At 47.1% G+C, this 12,785-nt stretch overlaps 1 long non-coding RNA gene across 1 annotated transcript; it reads left to right on the top strand.

Annotated features, from left to right (window-relative positions):
- The first annotated feature begins 2,000 nt into the window (after window positions 1–2,000).
- LOC142069616 (uncharacterized) lies at window positions 2,001–4,689 on the top strand. Its single transcript, XR_012665543.1, has 4 exons — window positions 2,001–2,279; window positions 2,550–2,652; window positions 3,752–3,817; window positions 4,651–4,689. It is a non-coding gene; the product is annotated as an uncharacterized LOC142069616 (long non-coding RNA).
- Window positions 4,690–12,785: the final 8,096 nt, after the last annotated feature.

The raw sequence follows: 12,785 nt of genomic DNA on the forward strand, positions 1-12,785 counted from the left end.
ATTGATTTTTAATGGTAATTTTAATTAACCATTGGAACAATTTACCAAGGGTTGTAGTGGATTCTCTGTCACTAGCAATTTTAAAATCAAGATTGAACGTTTTTCTAAAAGATACACTCTAGTTCCAACAGAGACTATTTCGGGGAAGTTCAGTGTTATGCAGGAGGTCAGGCCGGATAATCACAAGGGTTCCTTTTGGCCTTGGAATCTAAGTAACTAGGAATCTAATGATAGGATGACACAGGTGTATTATGGCACCAAGTTTGGCTCATTGTAGCTCGAACCTGGTCTGAAATATAGCTATAGGTCTCCGGGGGTGGGAGGGGGAGATGAAATTCCCACAGCTTCATAACTGCTAAAGAAAACGTATTAGAAGTGTGATCAGTGATCAGTGTTCTTTAATGTCATATTTTTGTCCAGGTGAAAAAGCACAAGAAGTTTCTTATGGTCATACTGATCAGGGCCTTAAGTGACCCTTTCAGTTCTGAAGTCATTGGCGAGAGCATGAAAGCAGTGGCCAAAGTCCTGAAGGAGCTGAAAGAGAAGGACATAGGTTCTTCCTTCAGAGACCTCACCCAACAGATCCGGACCTACTTTGACAACGTATGTGACCAGAACTCTCCAGCCCCAGTTCAACCGATCTTGATTAGACTCCATTTACTCCCTGGGCATTGCTCATGTCAGAGTGAAGAGATGTTTCGGCCCCAGGGAAGAGAGGTGTTTTACGGAGGAGGAGAACATTAGGAGGATGGGGATGACATCCCTGCTCCCACAGTCTCCCCCTTCTGTTCTTCTTTCTTGCCACTGAGAACCTCAAAGAAAGTCTGAATACTAGATTAGATAGCTAGATAACCATGAAAAGGGGGTTCCAAGGTACAATAGAGAGTGTTGGGCCTGCTCTATACCATTTTTATGTGAGAGGGTTGGAATGATTCCGTTTTTGCAGAGAATTTTGAGATTTCAAATTTTGGTTTTGTTCCTATTTGTGGGACTCCCTCTCCCCAAACTTCAAAACTCTTTGTGAAACAGAATTACTATTCTCAACCGAGCTCTATTGAAAGCCTTGGGTCCGGGCAGTCTGCTCTCGGTGCTGGGAACCCAGGTGCTGGGAACCCAGGAAACTGTGGGAGCTAGAAGTGCCAGGGAGTTGCAAATTTGAGAGCCAGGGTCCCAGACGCTGTGGGTTTGGAAGCCCACGATCCCAGTCAGCCTGCTAGATCGGCTTCCAAGGAGCTGAATGGGTGCACTGTCAAGACAGCAGGCAGGTTTCTAAGGACACCTGCCTGGCTTCTGGAGGAATTTCATCAAAATGGAACTGTCGCTAAAATAGTTTGATGAATCAGCAAATTCAAATCAAAAATTCGTGCATGAAAGTGTTTCCGACGAGCTGTAGTTGGAATCCCTCAACTTTAGCGTAGAAGAGATGGCTGTGCGAGGTACGTGATGTGATTGTCCCTTAGTTACTAACTTGTGGGGCTTTCTTGGCTGTAGGAGGACGATGCTCTTCGTTTATTGTCCTTTGTCCTATTTGGCATCCTGGCCCGCCTGACCAAAAGAAAATGGAAGGGCTATTTCGCCGAGCAGGTTAGACAGAGCTGGGTCACACTTCTGCTGCACCTGCAAGACCCGAACCCCAGGGTTTCAGTGGTAAGACCGAGAGTGACTTATTTACTAAGCCAAAGGAATCTTCCTCCCAATGCCAGGGGAGATCTGATATTCCTGCCTGCTGTGGAGGCCCAAATTCTCCCCTCAGTTCATTGCCCTCCTGCTGAGTCAGTTCCCGCCAGGTTGCTCCATGGCTGCCTCACCAGAATCCAAGATAGGTCATGGGTCTGAGCCCGACAGCTCTCTATTCCTGTCTGTCTCTGCACCCCAGGCCCCTGCCTCCCCAGAACAGAAGAGAGACCTGGTGCAGCAGCTTTCATAGGTAGATCTGTTCCAAAAAGACATTGATGCTACCTCTAGGTTGCAGTGGAAGCTCTCCCCTCTATTAGTCATTCCTGCATGTTTTCTGCCAATTACATCCAGATGAATCCCTTTTTATCCTGGAATAGATGAGCAGGCAAGCAGATGAGTTCCCTTTGAATGACCATAGCACTCAGTAGGGAACAATTAAATGGTGTGACACGCTTTCTTTTTTTCAGGAATGCAGAGCTACGTTTCACCTCTGTGTCCCGTTTTTGGGACTGAAGAGGCTCCAAACTGCAGTGAATGAACACCTTGATAGCACAGCTGAGCTGAAGCCTGAGGAGCTCCAGGTGGACATTTGCAGACACCTTGTGAGTGAGCTGTTGAAGTGTCTGAGATTCTTGACTGGAGTGGCGTGTGGTGGTGTAGAGATGTGTGATGGGTAATGGAAATAACGGTCAGAGTGGGATATATGACTGAGGGTGATGGAAAATGTAAATCTGCCACAGATCCCCATTTTTCCCACGTCCACCCAGTCACCTGTTCTTTCTCTGATTTACCTGTGGCTCGTAAAAGCATGTGCTGGCAGTCAAAGGGCACTTCTAGCCAGAGAGAGCTCATGTGTCCCTGATTTCCTCTAGGCCAAAGAGAATGCCGAGCTGCTGGAGAACTTGTACAAAAGCACCATCACGTACTTCTGTAGCAGCTGGGAAGAGATGCGGGCAGTTGCAGCCAAGTTAGCTGGTGAGAGATGATGCCCAGTGTCCCTTTTGGTATTCCCATTGAGGGAGAGAGAAGAAAATCCCACTGTGCAGCCATTAATCTCTCTGTGCCTCAGCTTCCCATCCATAAATGGGGATGTTAATATCCCTACCTCTCCAGTGTGGTGGTCGGAGGAAATCATGACTTGCTATAAAGTGCTTTGGGATTGTTGCAGGGAAAGCATGGTGCAGTCATTTAGAAGTAAAGGCTGGGACACTGTCTCGTAGGGCATGTTTACACTTGGAGCTGGGGGTCTAATTCCCAGCTTGATGAGACATACCCGCACTAGCCCTGAGTGCCAAAAATAGAGAGTAGCTGCGATGGCAGGAGCAGCAGGAAGTTTAAGCACCCCAAGTATGATCCCATCCAAACCCCAAAGTCGATTCTCAAGGTGGCTAGCTCCTCCCACTGCTCGTGCTGCTTTACCTACATTCTAATTTTAGCATGCAAGCGCTGTCCGAGCTAGAGTGGGCCTGTCCCATTGAACTGGGAGTGATCTCCCTCGCTCAAAGTGCAGACCCACCCACAGTGTTGCTCAGTGCTCTTCACTACTACTTCATCATTGGGAGGCATGCAGCCCACCTGCCCTCAGCGCCTGCTGTTTCAGGTTCCTGGCCACACCACCTTGTCAAGGAGGCAAAAGGTTCCTCCGCTTTGGCCCTGTGCCCTCTTCTCCCAAGCATACCCAGGTGAGACAGGCAGGCGTTGTGCCCTAAGTCTCACCTATCAGTCACCTTGTGGGATCCCTGCTTAGAACTCACTTATTCCTGGCCCCAGTCCTTTGCTCAGACCACTAGACCAAGACACTAGCTTAGTATGTCTCCAATAACTGACAGCAGTGGCAAGAGGAACACAGACTCTTTAAAGCAAATGGGTTTTGTGTAAACATTCTTAAAAAAAAAAAGTCTTTCTCATTCTCTTCAGTGTGGACTCTAAACTGCACTAGCATCCTCTTGCCCACAGCTCACCCTTAGGTCCACAGTAGGAGAGGCCAAAGACCTGTCTAGGGGCTGCTAATATCACTTTGCACTCAACAAGGGAAGGTTTTATTGTTGTTGTTTGTTTTCCATTGTGTATTTAGGCATCATCCTGGAACACACAGACAGGCAGCGTATGAAATGGCTGGACCTGGACCATCTGCTGATGTGTAAGTAATAAATACAGCTGAAGTTCTGCTCATCCGTGAGTTCTAAAGGAATTTAGCTGACAAGCAGCTGTAACCGATAGCACTGGTGCAAAGTGCATCAGCCACACGTCAAAGGACAAATTCACTCTTGCCCAGTAGAAAGTCAGCTTTAATTTCCCCTGAAGGAGGAAGCTGCAGAGGGTGTGATGTGAGTCCGTGCATCTCCTGGTTGTCCTGGCAAGGCCCCCTCCGCAGCCAGTGCTATCCACTCTTTGGGCTTTATTGGCTCTCTGTGGACTCCCCAGGTGAGGAGAAATTGTAGCCACTTTCTGCTACCCCAAATTTCCCACCAGCAATTTTTCTTCCAGTAGGTGCCCTGCATCCTGCACAAAGCAGCTTGGACCTGGCCTCTGTTCAATTCCAGGGTTATTGGAGCTCAGACAGTGGCTCTTGAATAGAGATGGAAAATAAACTTAAAAGTGGAAGCTATTGAAACAATGGACCTTCTTCCATTTACAGCAGAGTGGATGACTTTCTGGTCGAGTCAGGGTCTCCCCGCTTGTTGGGAGCATGGAAGGGAGCCAATGGAGGAAGCTAAAGCTTTCTTTGTATTGGAGAGCTTCTGTAGCGTGGTATTCAGAGGTAGTAAGTCTCCAGCTATTTCCGGCACAGGTGACAAGATGAAAAGTGAGGCATATTCATCTCTCATGTATTTTCCACCCCAATAGAAGGACTGAGCCTAGTTTCACATTTTACCATGTGATCATTCTGCTCTGGTACTTCAAGATTCTGTGATCACGCTTAGCTGTCATTTGACAGTCTGTATACTAACATGTTGTCCTGTGTCATTTCAGCTCTCCAGGTCCTCAAGAAAGACCCAAGTCCCTCTGTCCAGCTGGTGGCAACGGAGGTCATAAGTGACATCTGTCCTGGCCGAGTGTTTGGGGACTGAAGCGGAACGGAGACAAACAGAAGAAGGCGCTCCAGTAGTATAAGGGCCCTACCGTCAATCAAACGATAACCCCACCCTTGGCCCTCGTAAGCCTTGCCCACCGGTCACTGGAAGTCCCAAGCCATGAGGTATTACTTCCAGGGTCAAGGCGGACAAATGACCGGAAGCAAGGTGTGTCATGTGACCCCTCTAAGAACTCCTCCCATTGTCCTCTACCAATCGGGATGGGTTTCGCCCTGATAGGAACGCCCCAAGAGAAGATTTGACCAATCAGGGGGAGTTCCGGGGCAGGATGACCTGTCTGGAAGTGGTTCGTGTGACCCCTCTAAGAATTCCTCCCACCACCCTCTACCAATCAGGAGGGGTTTCAGCCACTGGAAACCACCCCGAGAGGAGGTTTGACCAATCATGGGGAGTTCCAGGGCAGGATGACCTGTCTGGAAGTGGTTTGTGTGACCCCTCTAAGAATTCCTCCCACCGCCCTCTACCAATCAGGAGGGGTTTCAGCCACTGGAAACCACCCCGAGAGGAGGTTTGACCAATCATGGGGAGTTCCAGGGTGGGGTGATCTGTCTGGAAGTGGTTTGTGTGACCCCTCTAAGAATTCCTCCCACCGCCCTCTACCAATCAGGAGGGGTTTCAGCCACTGGAAACCACCCCGAGAGGAGGTTTGACCAATCATGGGGAGTTCCGGGGTGGGGTGATCTGTCTGGAAGTGGTTTGTGTGACCCCCCTAAGAATTCCTCCCACCGCCCTCTACCAATCAGGAGGGGTTTCAGCCACTGGGGACCACCCCGAGAGGAGATTTGACCAACTGGGGGGAGTTCCGGGGTGGGGTGACCCGTCTGGAAGTGCTTCGTGTGACCCCTCTAAGAACTCCTCCCACCACCTTCTACCAATCGCGATGGGTTTTGGCTGCAGAGGACCGCCCTGAGAAGAGATTTGACCAAAATGGGGCAGGTTCTCGGATTGGGTGAACCATCCAGAAGAGGGTCATGTGACCCCTCTAAGAACTCCTCCCAACGCCCTCTGCCAATCAGAGTGCAGCACCATCACCCCACAAGTCCCAGCACTGGGCAGAGGAAGCCATCTCTTACCAAGAAGACATGTTTTAGAAATTGTGGAAAGGCTGAGAGGAAACATGGACTCCTTTACCACCCCCGTGAGACCTTCAGATTTTGTTTTAGCTCCGAGGACCTTTGGAGTTGTGTGGAGAAAGCGCTACAGCAGTGACAGTTCCGAGGAGGGCCCTTTGACTCAACCGTTGATGGCTACGTCAGAACCTGACCCCAAAATCCAAACCTTTGTGAGGCACCCCAGTGAGTGTGACAGCCTCTCATTGTCCATGCCCTAAAGTTGGAAGGCGATTGTGGCTTGGGGGAGTCACAAGGTGAACAGGAAAGATGGCGCTCAGGTAAATGAATGATTAAGAAGCGACTGTCGATCATGGGGGTGTAATGGGGTTCGGAATCGACCTGGCATTGCATAAATCTAAAAACAGGCAGTGGGGTGCTTACACTGTTTTTTGTCTGAAAATCTCTCAACAGCTCGACGATGCCTTTCTAGAGGCCTTTGAGAAGTTGCACATCGGTAGCCCTGTGGGAGTAAATCCATCGCGCATCAGCTGTTTTTGCTCCTGTCTGAGACCCAGATCTCAAGAGGAAAATCCAGAAAAGGACAAAAATGGAAGAATGAACCAGCTCAGACTCCCTCATGGTAGTGGTCATGGCGTCCTTTGTTTCAGGCGGCTGTAAAAGATTGTGTTAAACCAGGCGATTAATAAAACTTATTTAAATGTGTGAGAATGAACGTGTCCCCCTCCATACTTGTGTTCGTAAAAGACGGTCCCAGGAAGAGTCATGTCTCCGCAGACGGCTCTGTTAAAGAAAATCTGTTAAACCCCCAGGAAAGTTGGGGGCTTTGACGGGGTCAATCTTCTTTTTCAAGTGGCCAAAAAGCATCATAAAACTTTAAATAGAAGACAGGTAGGAGCTTGGCTTTCACACCAGGATGCTTACACTTTACACAAACCAGCTCGAATACGTTTTAAAAGAACCAAGACCGTTCTTTCAGATGTGGACGCGCAATGGCAGGCAGATTTGGTCCGTATGCACTGGTTCTCCAAACACAACAGCGGTTTTAAGTACATCTTAACAGTGATAGACGTTCTATCCAAATATGCCTGGGCCTTAGGCCTAAAAGACAAGATGAGTGGTGAGGTATCCAAGGCCTTTGAAGCTATTTTTAGCCAAGGTCGCGTGCCTCAAAAATGACAAACTAATCGGTGGAAAGAATTTTGAAACAGACCTTTTAGCAGATTGTTGAAACGGCACAGCATTAACGCTTTTTGTTACTGATAATGAAGTCAAAGCAGGGGTTGTGGAGCGATTTAACAGAACTTGAAAAAGATGCGGAGGATGTGGCGATTTTACAGCCCATAATGCCTTTCGCCACCTTGACCTGTTACCTGACTTTATGAAGAGTTACAACCAGAGCTTTTACAGAACTCTACGTACCAGACCCGCTGATGTTAACCCTTCCAATTCTCTGAAGATATGGAAACTGGTTGATAGAGATGGTTTTAAAATAAAACCGGTTGTTGCCCCTTTTAGAAAAGGCGACCACGTGAGACTCTCTCTAAAACCAAAGGAGCTTTTGAAAAAGGTTGTGAACAGATGTTTACCAATGAGATATTTATAGTGGATGAAGCCTTAACCAGGAGCCAGAGACCTGTATACCGATTAAAAGATTACGAGGGTGAGACAGTGACTGGATCTTTTTACCCTGAAGATTTACAAAAAGTAAACCCCCTAAAAGGAGACAGGATTTGCCGGATCGAAAAAGTTCTAGAGGAGAAAGGAAAAGGGAGAAAAAAGCAGCTACTGGTGAAATGGTTTGCCGGGGGGACGGGGACGATAAGTTTACCAGCTGGGTGGAAGCTTCTCAATTCTGACGTTTAGACACAAACAAACAAAAAGATTCCTCCTGCAAAGACTGAGGGAGAGAAAAATGAGCGACGGCAGGTGTTACATGACTTTGCCCAGCAATGCCAGCTCTGCAGTTTTTCCTCAAAACACCAGCTCGAACTTTACAATACAGCTAATTAAGCCCTTGGGTCTCCCGGGTGCCTGGAAGGTGAGGTTAGTGGAAATACAACACCCGCACAGCTGGAACACTATCCGCGAGAACACCCCTTTTGAAATCACCTTTGAAGATATGGCATAGAGTTTTATCCTACGACGAGGTTATTACTCGTCCATACCCGAATGATTGGATCATATGAACAGTACCGTGGCTCGTCCTCCCCCGCCGCCTGAGGTGGTCATGAACTATGACCCTGTGGGTAGAAAAGTTAGCCTTAAATCCGCTGATTTTACTTTTATGTTTTCTACCAGCAGGGAGCTAGCTAACATTCTAGGTTTGGGCCCCAAGTGCAGCGTCCAAAAATTCCCCTTCTGGGCAGACATCACGGGGGGGGGTTAAGTCCTTGTATCTGCACACAGTTATTGTAGAACACCAGTTTGTGAGGGACTTTTCTGTTCCCCTGTTATGCTGTGTCCCTGTCTGAGGAAGGAACAATGAGTTTGTCACCATCACCTACGATAAACCTCATCACGTTCCTGTCAGAAAACACCACATCGATACCATTACCATTGAAATAAAGACAGATCAGAACAGATACGTCTCATTTGTTGAACGGAGTGGATGTGAAAATTAAACTGATGCGCAGTAAAGACGCTTTCTGTTTAATGGGCAGTGCAGCCGAAGGCTTTAAATTGCGCATTGTATCAGCATCGCTTTTTGTGAAGAAAGTACGGGTGGCCCTGAGCGTTCGTCTGGGGCACGCGGAGTCCCTGCTTACCACAAATGCTAAATATCCCGTGGACCGTGTGGGAATGAAAGTGTTCAGCATCCCCGTGGGCAGCAGGGTCAATAACCAGGAGAACCTGTTTTTTGGGACAGTTACCCAAAATGCTTGTCCTAGGGTTTGTCCTATGCCTTGAGTGGAAGTTACACGAAAAATCCCTTTCATTTTAAACATTATGATATTAATTTTGTGGCCTTGTATGTGGATGGTGAACAGATACCAACCAAGCCTCTGCAACCAGACTTGGAGGCAGGATGCTGCGTGAGAGAATACATGAATCTGGTACAGACGCTGGTAAACACATGACAGATCGTTCTCTGTTAATCGACCGTGAGAAGTTTCCACAGAGTTACATCTTGTTTGCCTTTGACCTGTCTCCCGACCAGGAATGCGCCGATGGCTATTCCCTGATTAAAACCGGGAACCTGAGAGCAGAAATACGTTTTGGGAAGGCTTTAACCATCACCGTCAATCTGATCGTGCATGGGGTTTTTGACAACATCATAGAGAGAAATCAGAGGAGAGACGTTCTGCTTGACTATATGTGAACATGGACACCGTGCAGCTCTCATGTGTCTTATCAAGGTGCCTTACACAAAAAAGAATTTCTTAGATGTGTTCCCTTGTGATTTGGCTCCCTGGCGACAAGTTGTCTCAGAGACCCCTAGGTTTGTATTGCACATCCACACAACCAACCTGGTGAACACTGGCTTGCCTTGTGTCTGGCGGAGCGTAACGTGGAGAGCTTTTAGACTCATACGGGCACCCCCCAAAGAGCATGTTGTTTCCTAAAAGCATTATGAAATTTTTAAACAAAAATGCCCCAGGCATTGTGTTTCACAATAGACAATTACAAGACCCCCGCTCTGTCGCCTGCGACTATCACCGAGTGTTTTTCTTACATCAGCGGAGCAAGTGTTTATCTTTTGACCGGATTTTAAAATTGTATTCTAACGACTTAGTGCAAAACGACCGGATGGTGATGAATTTTGTAAAAAATACATTTAAATTCTTGGGCATGCCTAGCCTTGCTCAAAATGTGTTTCAACAAGCCCAGACATGTGTATCTTGCAATGCTTTTTATAGCCAGGTTATCCAATATTCTCAGGCATAACAGACAATGTTTTGTTTGGCATTATCCAACACATTTTTTATAAAGTAACTTTTCCCACAGTTGCTAGGCCCCACGAGAATTGCAGAAAAGGGGTGTTTCCACCTCGTATCCATTTTAAAATCCGTAGGGCAGGGTTTTAAACCCTTCTCCTAGGACCCTCTTGTTGTAAATGACTTTCTGTGTTTTCTTAAGGGTTTTGGTCTCTATTTACCACTGATTTTTGTTCCTTATGATAGAGGGCTGCTGCACCTCTCTCTTTTTTGAGGTGTTTTCTCGCAGGCCCGTGCAATAGTCCAGGACTAGATCTTTCAAACTGTCAAAGTTGATCTATTGACAGTTTGCCAAGTTCAGGGTAATACCTTTGACTTTCATACAGGCTTTTCCTCCCGACAGCTTATACCCGTATGTTTTCGGGCCTGCCGACACAAACTCGGTGATGTGTTGATCTGGCGGGATCTCACTCGTGAGGGAATTTAGAAAGAGTTTAGCGATTTGGCATTTAGCGGGGTTAAACCTGATCTCGTGTTGGCACAAACGCATGCCTTCTTTCTGGTAGAAATCGTTCATGTACTTATTTTGTTTTTCTTCGTCTGTGCACCAGATGGGGTACCCTGAAGCCTCTTGTTTCCGGTGGAAGTGTCATTTGATGAAGTCTTTTCAGAGTACATCAGATTTTTCATTAAAAAGCCAGATTTCATATATTTTTGCCACCGCGTACCCCTTCGCTATGGCCGCGTTCAATTCCACCGTGCACCAAGTCCCCAGGATGGCCCTCTCCTCGTCAGTATGGATGCACATCTCCCGCTGCTCGGTTTCCGCACAGGTTCGGCGTAGCGGGAACATAAGCTTGCCACCCACTCTGACAGGTAACAATGGGAAAAAGAAGCCTTGTGTGGGGTACACTTTAACTTTTGCAATTCCAAAATAATTTGCAAGGGGTCCAAATTTGTCATAAACTATATCGGAGTGTTCGAGAGGGTATTCTTTGGTTTTCTTTACAAAAGGGTAGAAGCTGGTAAAATCATAATAGTGGATTTCTTCCCTGGAGTTAAGTTTGTAATATAGGTGCATAGCGTTTGTCCTTCCCCCAAAAAGAGCATCCCTAGGCACGAGAGGCTAGGGCAACTGGGCTCAGTTTAAAAAACCTGCAAGCTCCCTGTCTCTTTCTTTCATCACTTCCCACTCTTGCTCCCAAAGAGTCCTCACTACAAAACCAAGTTGTTTCAGATAGTCGGTCTTGAGCTGCGTCTTGTAATAAAGAAACCCAAAAGTTGTCCCCGTCATAGGGTTTTGTGCTTTTTCACAATGACAGGTGGCACAAGCGTGGAAAAGAACACCCGTTAAACTCTAAGGCTGTGTGTACCCTGTCAACACTGGCATAACCCTCTAAAGAGTAGGAGCCTACCTGTAGTTCCCCACCCTGTAAAGCATGCCGTATTTGTATAGTTTCTTTGTGAGAGGTATACAACAGCCACTGAACAGATGGGGTCGAATATCTTTTTCCTGCCTGTGATCATTGTCTGGAGGGAGAAGAGCTACCGTGTTAGGCTCCAAAAACATAAACCTGTACATAGCCATGCAGACAGATGCCAGTGTTATGTACCAGAATGGATCTATACACAGTTTTATCTCGGCGAATTTACCAGGTTCTCTCTCTACTAGATCTCCCTTCTCCATCTTTTTCATAATCTCTTTTCTGTAGAGGATACAAGGCTGTCTCAAAATTTTGACATCCTGCTGACAGTAATACACGAGCTCTTTCTGCAAGTCAAACGTCTCCTACCTGTGGGCCTGCTACCAGTCGAGAAACTCTGCTTTTTCCCTGGGCATCATGCTTTCTACACCATAGTGCTCCACACCAGGCATAGGCCCCACGTCATTTTGATTTTCTAAAGTGTTCAAAAAATGTGGAAAATACCCTTTGCACCCTTCAAACCCCATCACCTGCGGGAGCTTACCAAGCTTCATGGGCAAGAAGTTTAAAGAGTCTATAAAACGAATGCCCAGGACCTTACCTTCCACACACATTACTTTACTACCCTGAGTGATCAGTTCTAGGCACATCTTTTCCTTCAGTAACTGTCTAATGATGAAGTATGCATCGTAACCTTTGGAATTGTGCGCCTGGAACGTGTAGACCCGGAACTCTTTGCCAATAAAGGTCTGAACAAACACAGAAAGACACTCATCACCCTTAAATTCCCAGGACTTTTCCGGCTTGAGGGACATAGCAAAAATGTAATTGGGAGTGTGCAACCCAGTCTCCTATGTGTATTCAGAATCATAACAAATACACTTTTCTGAGGATTCGGGCTTTCTAAGGCTGTCCATAAAACTGAGGTGACCGTCTACATCACCAGCAATCAAAGCCTGTCCCCGCTTACAGCGCCTCCCTTTACGTCTGTGCCGCTTGTCCACGTAAGACTGACCCTTATCGCACAACGTTTTAGACAGGCATTCAACTTGTTCTGTCAACGCCCAGTCGATGTGTCTGTCTAAACGCTCTCTGGACTGATAATACAGTCTACAGCGAGGAGACCTCAGCTGCACATCCACGCTGTCTGAGCATGTTATGCTCAAGCAGAGGCAGCAGCTGGACCTGCAAGATTGGCCGTGACTATGCACCGTGGGGCAAAACTCACCGTAATTTTTTGCTCCAAACAACTTTTTCACAGCCAGAACCCCCTAGTAATGCTCATCGTGCAACAGGATGAAATAAGTCTTGGGGTAAACTGCCCCCCCCCCATTTTAAAAAAGCCCCTTTCACCGCGTACAGCACCACCTGTATGTTGACTCCTAAATGCTGTTCAGACATTGCTACATCACTGAGCATAATCTTTTTTTGATCTGACCAGCCCAGTTTCTCATGCAACTTTCTCGCCTCCGCTAACGATTCCGCGTCCGTAGGTTTGTGGTCGGACATGACAGCCAAGAGTCCACGCGCAAAACACAGATGGGTACCCGTGTAAGTCAGGTCTACTAAACATTGTCTCTTTTTTATGGATGATTTGACTACTGAGGATAGAATTTAAAACTCTATGAGCAGTCCCCACCC

This window comes from Caretta caretta, chromosome 20, assembly GCF_965140235.1.
Source record: "Caretta caretta isolate rCarCar2 chromosome 20, rCarCar1.hap1, whole genome shotgun sequence".
Taxonomy (NCBI): Eukaryota; Metazoa; Chordata; order Testudines; family Cheloniidae; genus Caretta; species Caretta caretta.